The 21,657-nt window shown below is 38.4% G+C and overlaps 1 protein-coding gene across 1 annotated transcript in view; it reads left to right on the top strand.

Moving 5' to 3' along the window:
* Window positions 1-11,537, top strand: part of HTR7 (5-hydroxytryptamine receptor 7) — a 154,391-nt gene extending 142,854 nt beyond the window's left edge. Inside the window, exon 19 of the mRNA XM_042960412.1 lies at window positions 10,938-11,537. The gene's annotated coding sequence lies outside the window, so the exon portion shown is untranslated. The remainder of the gene's footprint in view (window positions 1-10,937) is intronic.
* The last annotated feature ends 10,120 nt before the right edge of the window (window positions 11,538-21,657 follow it).

The raw sequence follows: 21,657 nt of genomic DNA, 5'->3' as shown, positions 1-21,657 counted from the left end.
GTATAAAGATCATTTTTTTAAAGAGCATGTAATCATTTTAAACATGTTAACTTGGTAACATTTTGCCTGATGAAAAATATTAACCTATTAACCAAAGGTATATTCTTGCCACTTCCACATGGAAAATGGTGGCAATGTGTGATTATTTCTTGAGTTTGGGCTCTGAAGATTATCGACCCGGATAATTACCCAATTCCTCCTCCAGTTTACTTCATAATCAGGACATATCCCTCTTCCATAGCTTCAATTATAAAAACATGCTGTACCATTAAATGAAAATTTGGGTGACTCAGATGGACTATAGCACAAAATACCCAGATGCCAAGTTCCACAGACACCACACTTTTTGAGGTAAAATATGGTGGGTTCTGACTAGATGACTGTGGCCATACCTTCTTTCACAGTCTGGGACTTCCATTCTGCAGGAGCATTAATACCTTTCTTGTCTCACGTTTTGTCAACCTGAATGGGCAGGGTTAGTTCCATATTCTCTCCCTCTCTTCCTGAGATCTCCTTTCTATTCCTTTTCACCCAAGACCAACTTTACTCCACATTTCCAATAACATCCATCTTACAGACTTCTCATGTACTTACTTTTTCTTGATTTATAGATCTATAGAGACCACTGCAATCTTGACCACTAAAAGGCCAGTTGGGGAATGATAGTGTAATTCAATCATGGAGTTTGATTTCAACTTTACAGAGGATACATGGGGGTGTCTTTCCCTAGGACACACAACTACTACAACTTAAACTTACACCTAGTTGCTACTCTCTTACTTGATTGTTGACAAACAGAATGGCAAATGTTGAAATTTTACTGTTCTAGAGTATGAAAGATTGCTTGTGTTGTCTCTCCTAAATTTGGGGGGTGAAATGATTTGTAGGTGAGAATGAATAATAGAACTGAAATGGATGTCAGGGTATCTAATTGCCCTGCTTTCAGGTAGTTTCTAGACCAGTGACGGCAGAACAAGCTTTTTCTCACATAAATCGTCTAATTAATTGCGGGTGACTGCCTGGAAGCCCATGTTGATATGAACTCTGTGTTCAAATCTAGGCTCTGGGTTTGCTGTAATCAATCATTGATGTCTGCCATGGGTGAGGGATAGGACAGTGTGGACGTTAATGACACCTCGTTTCCTTTTTTTCGGATAGAACCAACAAAGATGGAGAATTACTTTTTTAGTTTAAAATGATTTCAAACACTGAGAACACATTCCAGGTGAGAAAGACAGGGGAGGGGGAAATTCAACTTGATACAGAGAAAAGAGGAAACTGACAAATAGCCATGTTTTTTGAATCTGATAACTTCTCTGGAAAGTGCTAAAATAGTACTCTAGGGATGATTATGTGGACACTAATAGAGACTTTAGAGGCTAACAGAGTGTCATCGTTTGCTTTTCTAGCTCAGAAGAGCAAAATGGTGAGTGAAAGTGTAAAGTAGAAGAAAATTGGCCTTCTTCACAACTGAGTGAAGATGCTCTTTCTGTGTTCAGAAAACATTCTTGAAATGGACTTTCAGTGATCTAAATTTAAACATGTAAACTTAAAAAAAAACACTATTTTGCTGAACTCTATGAAATAGCCATTTAATGGAATTTGGCATTTCATAGAAAATCCATTTCCTCATGAAACTATAACTTGCTGTTCTTGGTGCAAATATCTTCAGAAAGACTTTTTTGTTGTTGCTTTGTTTTAAAATGTCAATACCCTATACTTAGCTTAGAAATAAAACAGAAGCCACAGTAAATTTCTTTCAGAGATGTTAGCCTGGAAATATGATTATATTGTAGCTAAGCCCCAACAAAATGTCTGAAGGACTAATGAAGTCTTCGTAAATGCAAGCAAATGGACTTACAACTCCATCTATAAAATATGAATAGTGACAGCAATCATAATCATGACCACTTATTGAACAATAAACTATCATTTATTATTATATGCCTGCTTGCTTCCTGACTTCCTTCTTTCCTTCCTTCCCCTTCCCATTCTCCCTCTTCTTGTTCCCACAAATGCTGACTTCCTACCATGTTCCAGGAACAATACAAAGCTCAAGAAACAATGACATTGGTGATCCTACAAGGATTCTGACTTCATAGAGTTTATACTCTAGCGGGGGAAAGCTGGGTATTCATCAAATATTAACAATAATGTGTTGTGTCAGGATGGACTGAGATGTCTGTTTCCCCTTTGGGGGATAAAGAGGAAATTTGAGGACTAGAAATAGTGATTTCAGTGTGCAACTAGATGGTTGTTAATATGAGGAAGGACAAATGTATCTTTATTGTGAAACAACTTGGATATTATTTTGCAAGGAATTGGGCCAGATTCAGATTAATAGGAGAAATTAAACTTAAAAAGTAAGTATACAGCTATATTTGTCTCTAGAAAGACATTTTGCCTGCCAGTGGTAAGTTTTATTTTGCCGTAATGTGCTAACTACCAACAAATGGTTCCAGATCTACTCAGTTTCTCAGTAATCTACATATAGGCCTCTCTTGATTCCAGGAGGCTGCTTAAGGGTGACAGATGTTATTGTGCTATGGAATGTTAATTATTAATTAAATATTTTTACTAAACAAATTAGTCTGTCATCAATCCAGTATAGCTTAAAGAGTTTTAATCAAAAGGGCATAATTTTGTGGTTTTCAAAGTTATGTATTAATTTTAAAAAGACAAAGAACTATTGCAAACTTGGAGATGAACAATTGAAGCCCTTAGTTTCTCTAAAAAGAAGATTGTTCATAATGAAACAATTAATACTTTTCAATTAGTCCAACTTAGGAATATCCAAATATCTCAAGACATAAAATGGATGTGCTTCTATCTTTTGTTGCCATGGACTTGTGTGAACAGGGATTTTTAAATAATGCCACGGTGAAAACAAATGTAGGAATAATCTTGGTACTGCAGTGGAATCCAAAATATACCTAATATCAGAGGATAGGTAATAAAGACTACAAAATTCACTTCTTGTATGAACATATTTTATATCAAAAGTTTGTAAGAAAAATGTAAGATTAAATATATTATTTTGATCTTAATTAATTAAGTTGATTTAAGTTCTCTCATATTTTTGTTACTTTATAAGGTAAAATATACTGAGCCTTTCTAGCATTGCTGAATACATTTGAACCATTCATTCAAGTATGGAGTACACATCATGGGTACCCATCTGAATGTTTGTTGAGCTACCCTTTTCAGAAAGCCGGGGTCAAATGAATGGGATGGAAGGTTGCTGCTTTAGAATGAAGGCTCTTCAAGATGGTCTCACCTACTCCTGGTTTTATAAGTGTGAAACAGAGGGATTAGAAGCTTCGGGAAAAGAGACAATTAGAAATTTTAACCATGCAGTTATTTGACTGAACAGGAACATAAAGCAGTGGAACCAACCCTCTAACGGGGCCCATTGGTGGAGAAACTGTATCCAGCACATTTGTGGTTAGCTAATTTTCTCTTGTGGCTAATAAATCACCAGGCAGTGGGAGGGCATTCCCTATGGAAAGTTGGAAAGACGGTGCCTCAAAGCAGGTGTGTGTGTGTGTGTGTGGGGGGGTGCTAGGGCCCTAGAAGGAGATGGTGTTGGGAGTTCACGCTCTGTGCTCTCAATCTGCCTCTCACCCCCTTGAGTTGCAGTTGGGAAGGATAACCTCTTAATTATTTCATTCTGTACCTTCCTTGGAAGCAGCACAATTGCTTAAAACTAAAAAAGTGAGTTGTTTAAAAACTATTCTGCTAATAAAATTGAAAGTTTAATTTCTTTATGTATGTTTTATATATGCACGTATATATAATTTTGCAGACATTCATATACACACATAATTTTGCATAAGTGTGTATATGTGTATACATATGAAAATTTTTTTGCATTTGAATGTTACCTGGCTTTTCCTTCCTGCTCTTCTTCCTTGACTCAGTTCTTTGATACATGATAATCCAAAATAATATTCTATATATCTTTCCATGTTTAACTATCTCTCTCCTTTTTGAATATTTTTTTTGCTTTTGTTTTAGAAAAATGAGATATTATTTCCACGTTAGTACATTTTGATTTTTTCACTCAGTGATGCCTATGGAAATTTCTCTACGATCATTAGGTTTTCTAGGTATAGGTGCATGCATCAACAGTAATATATTATTCTGTTTTTCTTTTTCAATACTTATTTTACTTTTTTTACTTGCTGAATTGGCTAGAGCTTTCATGATAATAATTAAGAATCTTGGTATTATATATCATTTCTTCTGTAATGTCTGATTTTAATTAAAATGCTTTATGACATTAGGGTATCAAATGTCTTTTCAGCATCTGTTAGTATGCTATAAATATTTTGATTTGTTGTCAGAGTCTGTTTGCTAACACTTGTTTTTAGTTTGGGCATCTTTATCTGTGAGGAAAACTGGTCTATTATTCATTCAAAAGATGTTTAGTGAACACCTGCTTTATGTCATGCGTTAGTCTGGGTGGTGAGGTTACAGTATTTAAGTGTAAACATCTCTGTCCTTATGGAGCTAACATCTAGAAAAAAGTTTTCTTTCTATTCCTCTCTTCTTTTTTTAAAATTTTAGTTATCAGGTTTGGTATTAGAATAATTTTATCTTCCAAAAGTTAACTGGAGACATTTTCATGTTCTTCCCAGGAATGGAATATATTAAATAAATATGTATCTATTCTTTAAAAGGTGGCTAAAACATAGTTATAAACCCAGATGGTCTTGTACTTTTTTAAATGGTGGAATTTTCATCTCTTTTCCAATTTGAGGGTGATTGGAATATTCGAATTTTCCTTTTCTTCTTAGATCAGTTTAAAGAATAAGTGTTTTACAAGAAAAGCATTTTCAAATATGTTTCCTTAGTTTCATTGTGTTATAGATTATCTTAATTTCTCCCACATCTGTGGCTATATTTCTTTTCTTAATTCTAATATTGTTCTATTTTTGCTGTCTTGTTTTTTTTAATTCAAGATCCTGATGAAAACCTTATTTTTTCCCTTCAAAGAGTCCATTTAAGTTTTTTTTTAAAATCTTTTATGTTCTGTGTTTTCTATTTTATTAGTTTCATTTTTATTGTTATTAGTTCTCTTTTCATTGCTATTTGGTTCCTTTTGTGATTCTTTCTAATTTCTTAAGATGAGTTCTTCTGCTCTTCGTGCAACTCTTTCTTACTCTTTCTTTAATAATCAATGCATTTAAGGCTATAAAATTTCTTTGGAGTAGAGCTTTGTCCCATAGACTCTGAATGAATGGTTCTCCCTTTCCTTGCTTTCTAGATGATTCTGAGTCCTTTCATTGTGCTTTTTGATCTAATACTTATTAGAAACGTGTTTCTAAATTTTCAGTAGTAATTCACGGCGCTTTTTTATTACTTATTTCAACTTTCATTGGCATATGTGATCAAAAAAATATAGTTTGTAAAAACCTCCAGTTTTAGAATCTGTTAAAGTTTTGGATCAAGTGCATGATTAATTTTTCAAAATGCTCCCTGTGTATATGAGAAAAACTGTATTCTCTATTTAAGTGTAAATTTTCATGTGCAGACCCAGTGGTGTGCTGGTAACAGCAAACTCTCTGGATATGATGATTTGTAGCATCTGTGGCATTTGCCATTTCCATGGTGTATATATGACCACCATGGCCTGTTTCTAGCTACCAACACGACATCACTCAATATGGAAATGGGTAGAGATACTCACAATTGACTCTCCAAAGCTGGTACAAACCAACTTCTGTGCCCCACTACATATACTATTAAATCAAGTTTATTGACAGTATTATTAAATTCTTCTATTCTTACTCACCTTTTTTTTTTTTTAAGTTTATTTATTTCGAGAGAGAGAGAGAGACAGAGAGTGCATGTGTGTGCACGCACGGGGGAGCGGGAGGGGCAGAAGGAGAGGGAGACAGAAAGAATCCCAAGCAGACTCCACGCTGTCAGCATGGAGACCTACATGAGGCTGTCAGTGCAAAGCCCTACAGGGTGCTCTATCTCACAAACCTGAGCCAAAATCAAGAGTCAGTTGCCTAACTGACTGAGCCACTTAGGCGCCCCTATCATTATTTACCTTTGAGGACTAGGTTCTGAGACAACTGGATTAAAGGCTCCTAATACAATCTCATTTTCTTCAAGTTTTCCTTGTATAGATAGTAGTTTTTGTTCCATATATTTAACTCCCGTGTTTTTTGTTTTTGTTTTTTAGTATATATAGTTTATAATGATTTAGCTAAATTCCTAAACTGTGCTTTTTATGAGTACATAATGATTCTTTCAATCCTATATACCATTTTAACTTTAAATTTCACCTTATCTGGTATTAATATTGCCACATCTGTTTTCTTTTTGTTTGCATTTGTCTGGTATCTCCTTGCTTATCTTTTCATTTTCCATCATTCTTTATTACTGAAATGTGTTTTCTGCAAACAGATATATATATGTATATATATATCTATATATCTATATATATATCTATATATAATCTAGTCTGACAGTCTTTGTATTTTAATAGGATACCTCAGCATATTCAAATTTGATATAATGACTGTATTTCTTCAGTCTCTGCATTTCATTACTTGCTTTGTTTCCTTTTTCTTAACCTAGCTGGTTTAAGTTGATGTTCATTCTATGTCTGTCCCCTTGTTAATTTGGAAGTGGTAGTGTATTTTTCCCTTTTCTTAATGACTGTCTTCCAGAAGATGACTAAACTGACTATTTCCCTCATTTGGGGTGCTTTCAACGTTTGGTGTTCTATTTCTCGAGTTCCCCCTGCCCTAGAGGGTGAAATTATTAAAATACTTGGGGCACCTGGGTGACTCAGTTGCTTAAGCATCTGACTTCTGCTCAGGTCATGATCTCATGGTTTGTAAGCTCAAACCCCACCTAGGGCTCTGTGCTGACAGCGTGGAGCCTGCTTGGGATTCTCTCTCTCTCCCTCTCTCTCTGCCCCTCCCTGCTCTCCCTCTCTCAAAATAAATAAATAAATAAATAAATAAACTTTAAAATACTTTTCCTTTCTCTCTCCTCTTTGTACCATTAAACTTTTGGAATGCTTTCATTCTTCCTCACTCTCAATTCCTAGATTTTGCTGGGAGTCAGTCTCTATTAGTGTTTTCCTCCTCTGCTATTTCAAGCGTCCTTCTTTAACCCTCTGTTTGAGCAAAATCAGATAGTTTATCATCATTTTCATATCTTCAGCTTTATGTGTGTCTGCACCCATATTTATATACAAATCAATCAGATTTATTTTTCACTGATTTTTAATTTTTCTCTTTTTTCATCTTGTGATTTCTTTTTGGTTTCACTTATTATTTAATTCATATTGCTGAGTACTGTCCTGAGACGGACTAGATGCATAATTCACTCTCTGAAGTCTTGGACATCCTCCATGGAAGGGTGATCATATCTTCACAGGGTACAGAATTCAGCTTCAGCCTTTGCTCATAGCTGTGGATTTAACCTTACTGCTTAACTTCCAAGGTTGTAGGTGCCAGTCTGATTTTTTTTTTCTTCCTGGGTAGGCAGCTTTTTTTTTTCTCTTGGTGGTGTGTCAGAGTTTTCTCTTTATCCTTAAGAGATCAGAAATTTTATTAAGGCATGCCTAAGAATCTTCCAGGCTTGAAATCAGAGAGCCCTTTCAATCGTGCAGATTTAAGTTTTTTGTTATTATCTCAGGAACATTTTCTCTGTTTATTTGTCTAACTACTACCTCCTATTATCTGTCACCCTTTAAACTTCTAAAATATTTGTTATTAATTTGTTAGGTCTTCTGGAAATACAGGCTTTAAATCTCTAAGCTTTTCCTTCATGATTTCTATATATTCTTTTTTCTCAGGTCTTTGATCTATTTCTTGCTGGCCATTTTCTAGACTACTAATTTGGGGTTTACAATAATGACCTTCCCTGTCCCCCCCCCCCGAAGAGAAGTAACATTGTACTTTTGTTTGATAAAATTTGTCCTTTAAATTAACACAAATTTCAAGAAGGCTGGATAGGTTTTGAAGTCACAGAGACCAGGTGTTGGAATCCTCACTCACCCCTTACCAGCTCATGACCTCGGACAAGGCAGTTACTTGCTTAAAACTTAGTTTCCTTATCTGTGGTAAAGAACCTGCTACCCCCCACTTAACTGAACTATACTAATAATTACATGATAGGAAATAAATAGATATTTTTTGCAAGGTACTAGGAACCTAAAGAATATTCCATAAATATTTGACTAAATATCCATATTAAATAATATAAAGTTAAAGTCTGTGTGGGGGGGAATTTAAGGCTTTTTTTCAACATTACTTATATGTTCTTATGCTTTTTTGTGGCTTTTGCATAGAAAACTTTTAAAACTTTGCTAATAAAATCATAATGCCTTCTATCTGTATAATACTTGACAGTTTATCTGTAGCTCTGTGATTGAAAGCAGGTATTGTTATTTTAACTGCTGCTGAGTTAAATGATTTTGCAAACTTTACAGAACTAATAGGTAGCATAGGCTGCTGTCAAAATCTCTGAGCTAAAAACTTTTCTCCTGTTGACCGTCAATACCGCAAATATCAAGAACTATATTTTTTAAAAATGTAATCAAACAGTTTCTGGATGGATTTTATTCAGTTAGTTATATATTCAATGAGTAGAAATAAAAAAAAAATACATACACGCACCTTACTATGTGCCATGCATGCTTCTGAGTGCCGAGGATAAAATGGTGAGCAAAAGCAGATATATTTCCTGCTCTCAGGAAGCTTTCAATCTAGTGAGAGAGATGTCCATTAATCAAAGAATCATATACATATGTGTAAACTGAGAGCTGAGAAAAAGTACAATTGACAAGGGGATTTTATGTTGTTAGGAAGGTTAGAAAGGCTTCCTGGGGAAACAATGATAAGGTGAGGTCAGAAGGAAGAGTTTCTGTTAGTCAGGCAAAGAAGGGCTAAGTGGGGAGAGGAGCCTTTGAGACAGAGGGAAAAGCAGAGACAAAGGCCCTGTGTCAGGAAGAAGCCTTTCAGAGTGAAAGACTGAAATCAGACCAGTGTCATTGGAACTCAGAGACTGAAGGAAAATGTGTGAGGGGAGCTGCAGAGAAAAGTGGGGACCAAATGATGCAGGATTCTGAGAGACATGTTAAATATTTTGGTCTTGGGGCGCCTGGGTGGCTCAGTCGGTTAAGCGTCCGACGTTGGCTCAGGTCATGATCTTGCACTTTGTGAGTTCGAGCCCCACGTGGGGCTCTGTGCTGACAGCTGGGAGCCTGCAGCCTGCTTCGAATTATGTGTCTCCTTCTCTCTCTGCTCCTCCCCTGCTCATACTCTGTCTCTCTCTGTCTCTCAAAAATAAATAAATGTTAAAAAAAATTAAAAAATATATTTTGGTCTTTCTCTTAGAATAGAATGCCAGCTAGAGTTTTAAGAAGTGTGTGTGTGTGTGTGTGTGTGTGTATGCATGTGCTGACGGCACTGTGTTTACTTAGCAAACATTACTCCACTTGAGGTGGAAAGTAGATTAGAAGGCCAGAGTGGATACAGGTAAAGAAGTCGGAGGCCCTTGAAAAAGTCCCGTTGAAAGAAAATGGTGGCTTTGAGTAGCAGGTGGCAGTGAAGACAGAGAGAAGGGGAAAGATCTGTGAGGTAATCAGAACGCAAAGCAACAGGACCTGATAATGGGTTATATATACAGGCTGAGGTAGAGGCTTTGAAGAATGAACTCTAAACTTCTAGCTTGAATAGCTCCTAGATGGTAGATGTACTTTCTGTTTTAAGGAAAACTGAAATAAGGCCAGATGTGGGGGATTACAGATGATGAATTTGGTCGAAGATTTTCAAGTTAAGGTGTCTTTCAGACACCAGATGGAGATAGGAAGTAGTAGTTGGCTACATATGTCAGCTGCTCAAGGAATAGGACTGGAGATAAAACGTGTTGAGTCATCTACTGTAGATGATTATTGATGTCGTGGGTGTAGTTGGAATAAAGTCGTCTCTCCCATACTTTCTCAGACATTTACTTCTTGATTTGTTTTGACCACTAGAATCAGTAGGTTAAGGAGCAGGGGCCAGCACGATCCCCTAAATTAACCAGGCTTAGCTGTATCTCCACAGACACTGGTAGAAAGTGCCTAGGAGCCTTTCTGCACCAATGACATGGACGCTGTAGAGCAGTGAGGGAAGGAAAGCAGGTAGACCAGATGGCTCACCCTGCCAAGCAGCAGATACGTAATAGACGTCTCCTCTACTCAGATACTATACTGTGAAGAGGGAAGAAAAAGGAGAATGTTGACACTAAAGAGAAAGGGAGTTTGAATTAACTATTTGTTCAAATGAAATTATTGCACTGAAGGAGACTTTTTCACAAAACTCGAGACTAAATCCCTTTGACTTGTGGAATTTAAGTATTTCATTTTCCCCTAAGGTATTTCCGCCATGGAAATGAGAGCCTCACGACGATGTGTGTAGGTGAGGGACAAACAGGACTTTTGTTTGTTTTGTCATTATTCCACATCTGAATTGTATTGTTGTACTGTGCAAATCAATGCCCTGCCACACCATAAGTTAAATTGTCTGACCCGCATGCTGTTATAGACCTCACTGTGTCTTACAGAGTTCACAGAGCTAGCTAGCAGCAGAGATGGAGAAGGACCTAGTTCTTGTTACCGTATCTCCTCTCAAGAACTGTGATTAGATAAAATCTATATTCCTTTTAAATTTATGCTTTGGAGAGTTTTATAACCATTTTATGGATTAATTCAGTCATGGTACGGCATATTTGATTTGATATATAAATAGTTTTAACTTTTGTGTACATGCAGCTGGTAATTGGGCTCTGATATATATATACACACATATAATATCAGATATATATTATTTATTATTAGTTATATAATACATATGTTGTATAATATGTAAGACTATATTATAGAACATAATATATCATATAACTATATATTTTTTTTTCTTTAGATTTGGTTCTCAGCAGTTTCTAACACCCAATAGCAGCAAAATCCAGAAGGGTGAGGAAATCTCAGCTGTATTCAGATAGCAATGATTGAAAACACTCAAGACAGCAGAAAACTGAGGACAGCTGTCTCCACAAATCACCTTGCACAAAGGGACGGGCCAGCAAATGAACAGCTTCAAGAGCGCTGGCCTTACAAATGTAAATCTGTAAATCAGTTGCAACCATTCTGCTTCAAATGTGCATCTCATGCTCTTGCAGTCAGTGTGCACCTGGGAGCACCCTCTGCATGACCTTTCAGCTGTCTCCTGAGGCCAATCCAGAGAATAAACAAGCCAGCCCAACCTCAGGCAACTGTCTGCACCCATCTATGGTGTCTCCTCTGACCGATCAGCTTATACAGCCTGTGGAATTTTGGAGAAACGGAAGCCCAGTGTTGAGATTTTTATTCCAGGTCCCACAGCCAGTGAGCAGGAACATGTTTTACGCTGGGGTTCATACTCTGTCCATGGTCCATGCTACCTCTCATGGGGCAGTGGTGAAAACAAGGGCATTGGATTCAGTCCTGGACTCAAATCTACTTCCAAGCTGCTTGGAAAAGCTAATTAGCATACACAGACTTCAGTTTGCTGGTCTAGAAATTGGAGATGATAATACTTCTATCATGGAGTAGTTGTGAGGAATGAAATGGTGGAGGCCACCTGCCATTGGCATGACGCCTGAAGTGTGGTTAGGGCCCAATAAATACCATTTTATTGGTGTTGGTGTTTTTGTTATTTTTGCTATTACTTGTAATGCCTTCAGAGGAAAATTCCTCCAAAACTGCCACAAAAGTTCCAAATTCTTAAAGGGATCAACACCTGACCTACAGCTTTCTGTAAATGACTTTTGGTGCTGATAGTATGAGCCATATGGGTTCGGTAGAAGCACTTCAATTAAAAGTTCTCCCTCAGATTGGGTTTAGTATGCTACTCTTTGGGTACAACACGATTTTCCTCAGCTAGTTCAAGCACTGACCTTTTGATATTTTCACCAAGGGAAGTGGAGACAACAGGATTTGAGTCAGATAAACCCCTGGGAGATGAGAAAGGATACTATTGTTGCTGGCAACTTAGTAACATCATGAGTACCCTGAGAAGTGCTATTTAGGGCTCCAATTCCCATCCAGTTAATGTCTAGAACCTTCCAAAATAGGCACTGCACACTGAGGAAGCTTGTTCATGCGTCTCTGGCGGGGCACTGTGGTAGACACCGTTGATGTGAATGTCTGTTCAGAACAGAGACCCCAGTAAGGGGTGGGATCAAGAATAATATGGGATGTGCAAAGGAGCATGGCTGGGTCAGAACAAGTGCCCTGGCTACGCAGATTAAAGGCTGTCTCTGTGTTGCCTGGTGATGGGGAACTGGAGACTGACATCAGAACCCAAAGGGTCTTTCTTTCCACTGTATGCCAGCTTACCTCATAGCAAGCACATTTGTCTTTACCATCATCATCATCTTCACCAAATCCTCCCACAGGTGAACACAAAACAATACAAAACCTTGTTGGACTGAAGGAAATCAAGTTAATGATTTCAGCTAATGCTGGTGCCCAATGGAAGAGAAGCTGGTAAGTGGTCACCCTGCCCTCTCATAGAAAACAGTTTAACGGGGCTTCCTTCTGTCTCTGTGTGTGAGATATTATTCTTTTAAAAAGCAGAACCCAGGGGCACCTGGGTGGCTCAGTTGGTTAAGCCACCGACATTAGCTCAGGTCATGATCTGATGGTTCATGGGTTTGAGCCCTGCAATGGGCCCTGTGCTGACAGTCTGGAGCCTGCATCGGATTTTGTGTCTTCCTCTCTCTCTGTTCCTCCCCCGCTTGCACTCTGTCTCTCTCTCTCAAAAGTAAATGAAGATTAAAAAAATTTTTTTTAAATCAGAACCCATTCATGGCTTGATCTCAGAATGTAAGAAGACTCGACTTCCCCTGACATTTCTGCAGCATTTTCAGAGTGTAATTTAATTGCATTTAATTGGGTCTCAGAGTAGCTCCAAACTTCCGAGCCACTCCTGGAACTCACTTTTGCTTCTGCCCCCAGGAGTTTCCGTAACAAAGTCCCTTGTAGTTTCAGTCCAGGAGCTCCCTGAGAGCCCACCAGAGCCATTTAACTTCCTCCTGTTAGAGATAATGAAGGGGCAACTGCTGGGAACTTTCTCCCTGTTTCTTAGCCCCCTTGTATCTAATACTGTGAATCTTAACTCTATCAGATCCGACACCTAATTATAGCAAATATTTTGTAATCTCTTTACTATCCTAAAATGAAATACCTATTCACACAATTAAAACGTTAATAGCTCAGTCGGTTAAGCATCTGACTTCCACCTCAGGGCATGATCTCGCAGGTCGTGAGTTCGAGCCCCAAGTCGGGCTCTGTGCTGACAGCTTGGAGCCTGGAGCCTGCTTCAGATTCTTGTGTGTCCCTCTCTCTCTGCCCTTCCCTCGCTCATGTTCTGTCCCTCTCTCTCAAAAAATAAATAAACATTAAAACTTTTTAAAACATTAATATCTTAGCAATAATATAAAGGAAAAATAAAAAGAAAGAAATTTCTAAAATGAGGTGTGTTTCAATGTGAAAATTTTCAACCATGGCCACAGTAGAAGACCTACTTGCATTTGTATTTGGAACCGCTGTGAATGCTGAGACTGTGAAAAACAGGCACACAGAGTCTAGTACTACCATTTGTGCTGCTGTAAGTCATGGTACTGTCCAAAATGATGAACAACTCTTGAAAGTTTCAAACAATGGAAACCCTTTCTTTGATTTACATGGTGGTTGGGTTTCTGCAAACTTAGTACCTTGCAAAAGATACTTTGTGTTTATATGTATCGCACGGTTATGTTCTTGGCTCTGATAATTATACATAGGTTTTGTTCCTCATGGCTCTCTGGAGTGACATGTGTAAAGCACGTGGAATGGAGGACAGTTGTTTGTCCCAAATGTTGTGAGACAGCTAGAATTTCTGTGGCTTCCCATCATCAGCACAACCAAAACTGCTGAGTGGATGAATTCTGCTCTTTGTGGATTTCATCAGTTAGAAATTTAATCTGCACCCTTGAACCCATAACCCACAATGCTGTTCTTAATAACGTGGCAGTATGCTTGTACTTCTGCAAAAAGTGATGGAGAACTGTATTCTTATTTTAACAGCCTTTCTAGGCTGCTGGTCTGTGTTCAGGTTGGAGTCTAATCCTTAGGGGATTTCCTTCAATTTACAAGGGCATTTCCACTCTCACCCCGACCTCCACTCCCAGCCCAGTGTCTGCCACCTTCCTGCCCACACTGCCTTGGTGCTCGTTCACATGGACCACTACACAGGCTGGAGACAGCCAAACTTGTCATCCAGGCCAAGCTTTATTGGCTATTTATTCTGTCCATTCCAGGAGAAGTCTTCTGACTCATAACGGTAAGTTCTTTCTCTCAAGTCATGAATCTTTTTCTAGAAAGAGCCTTTTAGCCATCAATAAATTGAACCCAATGACAAATGGAATTAACATAGATCAGGTCCAGTATTTTGCAGCTGTGATTTCTGGCAGTGGAGGGATGATAGCCATTTTAATTTAAAGAGATTGTATTCACACTGCCTCTCAGCAGTGTTTCCTGCTGCTTTTCTTTTTCGACCATCCACTTTTGGAATGGTTTTGTTGGGCTGGTCCCCCTTTGGCCAGTGAGGTCCAGTCCTTAGTCTAACTGCCAGGTTATTTCTGATTTGCCTCTTTCCTTGTGGCTTTCCCGTTTTGTGACTCCTCGCTTTCACTCATGATGCCTTGACGACACCAAGAGCCTCAATAGTTTCCAAGTCTTTGCTCAGGCATTCCCTCTGCTTAGGAAGCCTGCCCTGCTGACCTTCTGATTCATTCCTGAAAACTGCAGCTCAGACAATGCCTCCCTCCTAACACCTTGCTTAACCACCCTCAACATTGGAGTTGATTTCTCTGTGCTATGTGCAGCACATTTTATATGCTTCCATTGTCACATGTACCACACTGCCTTATAATTTATGATTTAATCACATGTCTCCCTTTACTCTGGGACTTCCTTATGAACCAAACCCATATGGTTTTTTTTAATTTAATTTAATTTTTTATTTTTTTAGTGTTTTTTATTTATTTTTGAGAGAGAGAGAGAGACAGAGCGTGAGCAGGAGAGGGGCAGAGGAGAGGGGAGAGGGGGAGACACAGAATCTGAAGCAGGCTCCAGGCTGTCAGCACAGAGCCTGATGCGGGGCTCGAACCCATGAACTGTGAGATCATGACCTGAGCTGAAGTTGGAAGCTTAACGGATTGAGACGCCCAGATGCCTTTATCTTTTTTATTTTAAATAAACTTTAATTTTTACAACAGTTTTGGATTTACAGAAAAATTGCAAAGACAGTACAGAGACTTCCCATATATCCCCAGCAGCTGTTTTCTCCTTTTGCTAACATCTTACATCAGGTAAAGAACACTCATTATAATGGTTGAACCACCATGATACACTCTTAACTAGATCCATATATTAAGATTTCTTTGGTTTTTACCTAATGTCCTTTTGTTTGCTCTAGGACCAACCACATTACTCGTTGTCTCCTTAGGCTCCTCTTGGCTGTGACGGTTTCTCAGACGTCCCTTGTTTCTGATGACCTGGGCAGTTTTGAGGAGTACTGGTCAGGTATTTTGTTGAACGTCCCTCAGTTGTGATTTGTCTCAGGTTTTTCTCATGAGTTGACTGGTGTCAGGGTGCATATAATCAACACGATTTATCACTGTTACGGAGAGCTTGATTATTTGGCGGAGTTAGTGTTTGTCAGGTTTCTTCACTGTAAAGTTGCCAGCCTTCCAGCCCTTTCCATACTACGCTCTTCGGGAAGAGTTGCCGTGTGCAACCCACACTCGAGGAGGAGGTTCTGCTGAGGATCTATTTGGAACGCTTCTGCATGGCAGATTTGTCTCTTCTCCCCCATTTGCCCAACTGTTCTTATATCATGAATGCTGAGTGCTCAGCTCAGGACTGAGTAAAAATGGTAGTTGCTTAATACATTTTATTGGTTTTGATTTTCTAAGCAACCACGGTAAATCTCTCTCAGTATGAGCGTAACAATGCTAATAACTTCAACAATAAGAACGCTGAAATAGGCAATGTGGTCTTAGAAGCACTGTTCAATGTGTTTTAGCTCAAGTCGTCATCACACAATCCTGTCAGGATGACACTATTATCACCAAAGAGAATTTGTTTAGCTCATCTAGGGTCACACTGGTAATACGTGGTGGAGACCAGATTCAGATCCATGGTGTTTGATTCCAGAATGCACACTCTTAAGGCAATAAGAGGCTGGAGTGCCTCTTTGGTTTCTGTTCCAGTTACCTTGGCCTTGCTGTGTTGAACTGATCCCCTAGGGCTACAGGGTTCAATATGCAAATAGTCCCCAGCTGGCAATTCTCCAGCAGCATCTCCTTGTTTATACCAAATTTTCCTTTAAATCTGTGAGGTCTGCACAGAAATTCTTAAGAAATCGTTAAGAGGCCTCTCTTTTGAAGCTTTCTTGGGAGCACTGATCAAGTTCCCCAAGTTATGGAGTCCAGACCCCAACACCATACCTTGGAAATGGGCAGAGGGTACTCAGCTGTTATGAATAGGAAGAACTGCCTGGGCTCATGGTCCTTAAAATAGGACACATGGCTCCTCAGGGTCATAGAGGAGATGTAATAAGAAAGTTCCTAGATATTGGAATTTTGGGATAATTTTATAATTTCTGCTAAGAATAGGCCAGAGTATTTAACACTGGAACTGTGATAGGAAATCAGGATCTATGGCCAACATTCTAGTTAGGTATGAGTTGAGGACATATGGATGAGCCTCAAGCATCTCTATTTTCTATGATGCATAAAATCTGAGAGTAATTCCTTTGGGTCTGGAATATCCTGCTTCAAGGCTGAATAAAATGGATGGATTAATGCTTTTGTAGTCTGTCCCTTGTCTGTATTTCAGAGTGAAATTAGCCATTAAAAATGAGGAAAGGAGAAAGTAAAGATAGGAAGCTGAATTTTTATTTTAGCAACCAGCTGTTATTCTTTGGTAGCAAGGAATTACGGTAGTTTGTACAATTTATCTTTGTAGAGTTTGTTTATATACTGAGTAATAATACCTCAGAATAGAATCTACTCTGAGCCCAGAGTTTAAGAGAGATATTAACAGTTTATTTTTAACTCCATTTAAAAACACAATAAACAGCATCTCCCAAAGCATGATCTTGTACTTTGATTTATAGCCATAAGAAATCTAAGAATATTCTAAGTCACAGAATTCCTTTAGACCAAGAATTACAAAGATTTCAAACCATGCAATGAGCCTTTCAGATATCCTTATGGAACAGGCCAATCTGTTTGTCATCAAATTAATGTGCTAAGCTCCCACATGTGCAGGCAGCCAGAATTGGCTCAGATGAAAAAAATTATGAAAATTACTTGTTTTACTCATCCTTTAGAGATGATTGATTGGGGAGGCGATATTCTGTAGGCTATGGTATGGGGCCCCATAACCAGTAGCTCTGTCACACCACTCTTGGTAGCTAACATTGCTAAATAATGACCAGAAAGGTATTTTCTCTGTCTTCCTCACCGTTTCACCTGGATGTTCATGATCATTTTCTTATCTGCCTGCTTGCAGGATGGTTTTAGGCCATCAGGAAGGGGGCTTCACTTCACTTTTCTTTTTAGCTTAATGGCAGGCACTACTCTGAACACTTCAGGTGTATTAACTCTTTTCATCCTCATAACATCCCTGTGATACTATTATTTCCCCCTTTTTATAGATGAAGAAACTGAGGCACAGACAGGTTAAGCAATGTGCCTGAGGCTGCACAGCTAATAAATGATAGAGCTGGAATTTGAAGCCAGGCAATCAAACTTCAGAGCCCATGCTCTTAACCAAGATACTAGGCTGCCTTAGCACATTTATTGGCGTAAAATCATAAACTTTGAGGGTTTCCTTAAATCATCTTCCATAAAGACCTCCTCCACTCTATTTTGTGTGCTGGCAAAACAAATTTGGTGAAAACTGCAGCTGCTCTAGTTATTCAAGTTCTTCTAGAAGTCTGTGAAGTCTATCCTGTCGGGAAAAAGGAGTGGGGCTGCACATGAACATGTAAACATTTCAGAGGACTACTGTATCCTAAAAATAGTCAGAAACATGGAATAAGATTAAAGTATAAGGATGTTTTTCAGACGGTTAATTTATGAGGGTAAAAAAAGAGGAACAATTGAATGTTGGGAAATCAATTTAATTTTTTTATTTAATTGGAAAATAGGTGTATCATATTTACCATTCATCAGACATAGTTGTAAAAAATATTAGCTTGTTTAAACCTCAACAAAATCCTGTAAAGTGGATATTATTATCACCAGTTTACAGATTTCGTGCCTGAGGCATGGGTGGTTTAGGAAATTCATCCCACAGGATGGAGCCAGGATTTTAGCCCCCCAGGCCGGCTTGGGACCAGCTTTCACTGCTTTGCACCTGAATGCTTGGAGGCCCCTATAATTGTGTTTTTGAAGAATTTTGTATTCTGGTTTTGTTTTTTTTTTCATTTTTCTGTCTTTTTTTTCTTGCCTTCTTGTGAATTACTTAAATTCAATTTTGATTCATAGATAGTGTTTTTGAGTGCTTCCTTTCCTACAGTTTTTATAGTGATCGCTCTAGCTATTGTCCAAGCTATCCAACATTCAGGGAACTTAGTATAAAAGACACCACAGTCTGTTGGTGTCAACATTCACCAGTTTGACTGAAGTGTAGAAGCCTTACCTCCCTTTACTCTCTCCCACTACACTTGTCTTAAATTCCTTTATATACATTGAGAACCATAGCACACTTAAATTCCTTTATATACATTGAGAACCATAGCACACATTGTGATAATTTTTGCTTCAACCCTCAAACATAATCTAGAAAACTTAAGAAGGAAATATTACTGTATTTGCCCATATTTTTTATTTTCCTGCATTCTTTCCTTCATCCGGATTTTCAAAGATTCCTTCCCTTATTTTCTTTCTGGTTAGAGAGTCTCCTTTAGTCATTTTTATATAGTTGCTCTGCTGGAAACACAGATAGTTGCTCTACCTCTGAGAATATCTTCATTTCTCCTTCATGAATGAAGGTTGTTTTTGCTAATGACAAATTTCTGGATTGACTCTTATAGTCATTCAGCATTTGAAAAATGTGGTGCCGCTTCCTTCTGGCCTTCATGGATTCTGATGAGAAGTCTGACTCCTTTGAATTGTTTTTTTCCCTACAAGCAAAAACAGGCTACTTTCAAGACTGTTTTCTTTGTCTTTGGATTTCAGAAGTGTAACCGTGGTATGCCTTCACATAGATTTCTTTGGGTTCATACTGTTTGGGTTTCTCTCAGCTTCTTGTATCTGTAGGCTTATGTCTTGCCAAATTTGGGAAATGTTCAGCCATGATTTCTTGAAGTACTTTTTCAGCCTGCTCTCTTCCTCCTCTTTTTCTAGACTTCAGAGACATGAATGTTAATCTTTTGTTACAGTCTTTCATGTCACAGAGGCTCTAATCATTTTTTTTTTTTCTATTTTCTCTGTCACTTCAGATTGGGTAATTTCTATTGTTTCATTTTCAACTTTCCCGATTCTTCCTCTGTCCTCTCCATTCTGCTATTAAGCCCATCTGCTGAGTTTTTTATCTTATTTAGGGTGTGTTTGAGTTCTAAAATTTTCATTTGGTTCTTCTTTATACCTTCTGTTTCTTTTCTGTTACTTCCTATATTTTCATTTGCTTCAAGCATGTTCCTAGGCTCATTGAAGCACTTTTATGATGGGTGCTTTAAAGTCCTTGGCAGATAATTCCAACATTTGTGTCATTTTGGCATTGGAACGTGTTGTTTTTCTTTTCTTGTTTGATTTGAGATCTTCTCTGTTCAACGGACTGATTTTCCGTTGAAATTTGGATTTGTGTAGTGTTATAAGACTGGATATTTACTTGCTTATTTATTTACTTATTTATGCATATATGTATGTATGTATTTATGTGCACAAACAGAGGAGGGACAGAGGGAGAGGAAGAGGGAGAGCATCTTAAGTAGGTTCCACCTCCAGCATGGAGCCTGAGAAGAGCTCGATCTCATGACCCTGAGATCATGATCTGAGCCAAAATTAAGAGATGGATGCTTAACTGACTGAGCCACCCAGGCACCCCTGGATCTTATTTAAATAGTTCGTTTTTAGAAGGTTTTTTTTTTGTTTTGTTTTGTTTTTGTTTTGTTTTTTTAATATGGAGCCTCAGGGCTCCAAGCAGGGAAAAACAAAAGCTGTAAGTCCTCTTAAAGCCTAACACCATTAGGGGCACTTGGGTGGCTCAGTCAGTTGAGTGTCCAACTTTTGTTTTCGGCTCAGGTCATGATCTCACAGTTTGTGAGTTCAAGCCCACATTGGGCTCTGTGTTGACAGCGTGGAGCCTGCTTGCGATTCTCTGTTTCCCTCTCTCTCTCACTCGCTCTTTCAAAAATAAATAAACATTAAAAAAAAGCCTAGCATCATTATTTGTACTATGTCACTCTGCAACATTCTATTGGGAAAACCACCTGCAGTGTCTGCCTTAACTCAGTGGAAGGCAAAATCAAACTCCACTTCTAGATGAAGGGAGTGGCAAAGTCAACTGCAAAAGGGCATGCACAAAGGGAGGGAGGGCTATGTCCATCTTTGAAAACAATCTCACGTTAACAGCTATTTTGCCTTATGGAATTACGGATTACTCTTACTTCATCAATTATTTTTTTCCTATGGTTTCCTAGTTTTCTATATAGGACAGTGCTTCCTTTAGTAGCAGAAAATGTGTCATAAATAGCCAAAAAAAGTCATGTACTTGTCAAATTATACTGTGTCAGGTGATCTACAAATGGAATTCAACAACTGTGATCTTTGCTCTTTGAAATTGTAAAATGATGAAAGGTTGTGTCTGGGATGATTTCCAACCCCTGAAAGTGATGATCTGCAACGTGTGTCTTTTAGTCCTGATCCTCCTGCTTCAAGCCTGAGATAGGGGCCACTCTGTACCTATCACCCTTGCCTTTACATAGCCTCAGGCAAAGGATAACCCTCGCAGCCTTTGCACCTGCTGGGCTGTAGGCCCTTGGAAGATGCCTGATTTCTCCAAGCATTGCCCCCTCCCCATTCCTCCATACATCTTATTGGCACAGGTAGGAAACACACCTCTGTCACCATGTAACTACCATGTCCATGCACATAGCAGCGACTCTCTTTTCCCAGATATGCTCTGAGGGAGGACAAGGACATAGGAGGGATTCTCCAGCCTCTCCTTAGGGGTACATTAGGGCTCTCCATGGGGATCAGAAACTCCTTGAGGGCAGAAGTTGATTACACACAACCGTGGGTGTTAGAACATGTATGTTGAATTGGATTTTAAATGCTAGGATGAAAATCCACTACTTTAAGTAGATTCCTTCTTTTTGAAGGAAAGAATTGGGAGACCTTATTTTCCTCATCTTGAATAATTATGGCAGCTTGTGCTAATGTAGCACCATACAGTTTTCACCTCGCTTTTCCTCCTCACATAACTTTCAGTGTCTTGCATAAAATGGGATTAATGATACCTACGTTGGAATGTTGGGAGTTAGATAACAACTACTGGTTTAGGTACATACTAAGGATTTTTGTTTTTTAGAATTAAAGGTGATG

This window comes from Panthera tigris, chromosome D2 (genome assembly GCF_018350195.1).
Source record: "Panthera tigris isolate Pti1 chromosome D2, P.tigris_Pti1_mat1.1, whole genome shotgun sequence".
Lineage (NCBI taxonomy): Eukaryota > Metazoa > Chordata > Mammalia > Carnivora > Felidae > Panthera > Panthera tigris.
The sequence above is the reverse complement of the archived record's forward strand: the minus strand, read 5'-3'. Positions and strand labels throughout refer to the sequence as shown.